The sequence below is a fragment of the Choloepus didactylus genome (assembly GCF_015220235.1).
Source record: "Choloepus didactylus isolate mChoDid1 chromosome 11 unlocalized genomic scaffold, mChoDid1.pri SUPER_11_unloc1, whole genome shotgun sequence".
NCBI lineage: Eukaryota > Metazoa > Chordata > Mammalia > Pilosa > Megalonychidae > Choloepus > Choloepus didactylus.
The window spans coordinates 3,230,157-3,234,415 of NW_023637577.1; the positions used below are offsets into that span (position 1 = coordinate 3,230,157).

Below are 4,259 nucleotides of genomic sequence, written 5' to 3' on the forward strand. Positions count from 1 at the left end.
CACCAGGGTTCTGAAACCTCCCACATTCATGTCCAGTGACCCCACAGTAAAGCCTTTCTGGAGCTCTGTGACCCACTGGGTCAGAAACCACAGTGGCCCTGAGACCTAGCGGAGTGTGGTGGGGTGGGGAGGGTCTGAAGAGGGTTTGAAGAGGACTGCCTTGGTGGGACACCAAGTGACCCTCACCCTGACCAAGGCCCCAGGGCCTTGGACAAGGACAACCTGCCTGCAGCCCACCCAGGTGCAGGAGTTGTCCAGAGGCTCTGCCACTGGTGCACCATGTCCTTCAGTGGACAACGGTACACAGGGTATCCCAAGGGTCTCCAGTGCACTGCCTGTCTTCCCAGGACTGACACCACAAGCTCAGCCAAGGCCAATCCCTCTTGCCAGTTCATAGGGCATCTCTTTGGGCAAGGAATTGTGCTTCTGGACAGCTCTCCCCCAGGCCAACAACCTGCTGGCCTCCTGAGGTGCTGGGTGGATTTTCCTGTGAGAGCAGACTGGATCAGAGCCATGGCACTGCTCTGAACCCTGAGGGGACTGGATGACCACTGCTCAGGGTGTGCATGTGGTAGAAGACACGGCAGCCTGCCTTGTGCAAGATGTGGGCTTCTAGGGAAGATGGCCCCTGGTTGGCTCTGAGGGCTGAGAGACAGATACTGTGCTCCTCCATGGTCAAGGCTGGCAGTGGCAGGAGTGCCACAAGTGCAGGGAAAGAAGGGGCAGTGGGTGGGCTGGACACCAGGGGAGGGGAGGTGGGGTTAGGCAGGGGTCAGCCCTAGGGGACAGACAATGTTGTGTGCTGGGTGGCCACACAAGTCTTGAGCTTCCTCCTTTCACTGGCCTGACCTGGTTGGGCATGCTGTGTCCAGGCCACAGGGCTGGCAGAGACCTGGCAGGACTGGGTGGCACGTGGGCAACCAGTGATATGCCAGAGGAGCAGGGGCAGGCTGGCTGCTGTCCTGGTGTGCATGCCAGGTTCCAGTGCTGAGTTTGGGGGAAGCAGGGTCCCAGCAGGGGTGGGCAACAAAGTTGGGAACGAGCTGCTGTGGGGTTGCTGGGTGGGGTTGGGGAAATGGTTATGGGGGTTGGCCAAGGGACTGAAAAGGCCTGGGCAGGGCTGGCCTGCACTGAGTCTCTGAAGGCTTGGAGAAGGAGCACCATGAAGGAGTGCAAATTGATGGGCTGGGGTGTGTGAGTGTGAGGCCTCTGGTGACCCGGATCCCAGCCCTACATGGCACAGACTCCCTGCAGCTGGTCGTGCAGCTGCAGCAAAGCACAACATAGGCTCTTGGGCCTCCAGGCAGCAGCCACCACAGTCTACAGCCATACCACCTTAAACATGCCTGATCTCATCTGATTTCTGAAGCTAAACAGGGTCAGCACTGGTTAGTACAGAGATGGGAGACGGCCTGGGAATGCTGGATGCTGTAGCCTTTTGCCAGGCACGTCATGTCTCCCTGCCTCCCACGCTTGATCTTTTGTCCCTGGCCACTGGTGACTAACCCTAGCACCCGCCTGGCACCCCTACCCCCTGCCACAGGCCCAAGGCCCCACCACCACAGCCTGGGACATCTGCAGCACAGGCAGAGGGCTGTTTACATCCCGGCCCAGCCAGGTGTGTCACTGCCTTGCAGAAACTCAAGCCTGGCAGGGGCAGGGAAAAGAAACCTTACTAGCTGCAACCCTACTCGGCCGGAGGCCCCAAATATTTCAGTACATTGGGGACATTGCCATGGGACGGGAGAGCCATGTCTCTCCAGAAATCACCCAGTGCCTTCAGACCCTCCAGGGTTGGTCTGCCAATGAAGGCATACCAACAGACGGACATATAGGCACATCCCAGGGGCTCACCACTCTTGCTGCCCCTGCAGGCAGATCTGGACCAGAACACACTTCAGAGAGAATGTCATGGTGGCCACGGTGGCCAGTGGCAGCCAGGTGCCCATATCCTGGGGCCACTCAGGCTGGCTCCCCTCCACAGGGCAGGGCTTCCTCTCTGTGCCCAGCCCTGGCATGAGATACATGCACTAGCACTCTTTCCATGTGTACCAGCCACCCACATGTTCAGAGGAGCCCCTCCAAAACCTTTGGCCTCCACACAATCTGAATGCACACCTGGGCTACCTTGCCACAGGGTGGGTGGACCAAGTTTGTCTGCCAGACCACCATAGGCTGGGACCTCCTTTTTGGGGGTGACAGTGCAGAGGGCTGAGTCAACAGCTGTCACACACTTGGAGGCCAGTGGGTACAGACTGAGTGGCCCAACAGACCAGGGATTCACTCTACTGGCAAGGACATTTGCAGAGGGTGATCTCGCTTGTGGGCTTGGTGGGAGGGGGTGAGTTTTGTGAAGTCCATAATCCCTTCACCCCAAATCCCAAGCAGTAGATCATTGGGAGAAGGAAGCCCTGAGGGTTGTTCCATATAGGCCTCCGAGCTTTCACCAGGGCTTGGAAACCCTGCATCCTCTTCCTGTGGTGCCATGGTGAGGCATTTCTGGAGCTCTGCGACCAACTGGGTCAGGAACAACTGTGGCCCTGAGGCCTGGCAGGGTGTGGTGGGGATGGGGCAGATGAGGGCTTGAAGAGGACTGTCATTGGGACTCGTGACCCTCAACCAGGCCCAAGTCCCAGGGCTTTCCCCAGGGAGTCCATGGCCACAGCCCTCCCATGTGCAGGAGGGGTCCAGAGGCACCACAAACTGGCCCACTGGGTCTATCAGTGACCACTGAACCCCAGGGTATCCCAGGGAGACTCCAGAGCTCCACAAGACCTCCCAGAACCCACACCACCTACCCAGCCAAGACCAATACTGGTTGTCAGTTCCAAGGGTATCTCTTTGGCCAGGAGAGGATGCCTGCAGACAACTTACACACAGGTCCACATACTGCTGGCCTCCTTCTCAGGTTCTGGCTGTGGTTTCCTGTGAGAGCAGACTGGATTGGTGGCACAGTGCTGCTCCAACTGCTGAGGTGACCAGATGCTCACTGCCCAGGGTTTGCATGTGGTTGAAGGTGCAGCATCCTGCCTTGTGCCCCAAGACATGGGCTTCAGGGGAAGACAGCCAATGGTTGGGCCAGAGGGTTGAGGGTAAAGTACTGTGCTCCTCCGTGGTAAGGGTGGACAGTGGCAGGAGTGCCATGGGTGCAGTGTCCTGAGGAGGGGAGTGTCAGCTGCACAAAAGGGGAGGGGAGGTGGGGCCATGCAGGAGAGGGCTCTAGAGGAAAAACATTGCTGTGGTTTGGGTGGCAAAGCAGGTCTCAAGCTTTCTCCATACCCTGGCTTGGCCTGGCCAGGGGGGTGTGCTGAGTCAACTCCACAGGGCCAGCAAGGTCGTGGTGGGGCTGGGTGGCTTGTGGGCACCCGAAGATGTGCCAGAGGGTCAGGGCCAGGCTGGTCACTGGCCTGGTGTGCATGCCTGCTGTGGGTGCTGAAGGTTCTGATGCTGAGTTTGGGGGAAGCAGGGTCCTGGCAGGGACAGGCCACAAGGGTTGGAACAGGGTAATGCGGAATTGCTGGGTGGGGTTGGGGACAGGTTTATGGGGGGTGGTCCAGGGACTGAATTGGTCTGGGAAGGTCTGACCTGTGCCGAGTCTCCAAAGGCATGGACAGCGAGCACCATGAAGGTGTGGGACTTGCTGGGCTGGGGTGTGTGAGTGTAGGGCATCTGGCAACCTGGAGCCTGGCTCCACATGGTGCAGCACCCCCCACAGCTGGCCATGCAGAGGCAGCCAAGCATGATGTAAGCTCGTGGGGCTCCAGGTGACAGCTGCCACCATCTATGGGCATACCACACTGATGGGCCTGATCTCATCTGATCTCTGATCTCATCTGATCTCAGAAGCTAAGCAGGGTCGGGCCTGGTTAGTACCTGGATGGGAGACCGCCTGGGAATACCAGGTGCTGTAGGCTTTTGCCAGGTGCCTCATATCTCCCTGACTCCCTCACTTGTACTTTTGGCCCTGGGTGCCAATGGCTCCCCTTAGCACATGCCTGGCACCACTTTCCCTTGCCCCAGGCCCCCACCACCCTGGCCTGGGGCATCCATGTCACAGGCAGAGGGCTGGCTGCTTCCCAACCCAGCCTGGACTGTCGCCACCCCACAGAAATGCAGGCTTGACATGGGTGGGCCCAAGACCCCTTACTAGCTGCACCACTTCTCAGATGTCTGCCCCTATAATTTGAGCATGGTGTGGGTGGGGCCACATATATTCAGAATCCACCTAGCAATTTCAGACCCTCCAGGACTGGTCTGCT

General features: G+C 58.7%; 1 pseudogene; it reads left to right on the top strand.

Moving 5' to 3' along the window:
* Nucleotides 1–3,779: 3,779 nt before the first annotated feature.
* On the top strand, nt 3,780–3,914 carry LOC119524491 (annotated as a pseudogene).
* Nucleotides 3,915–4,259: the final 345 nt, after the last annotated feature.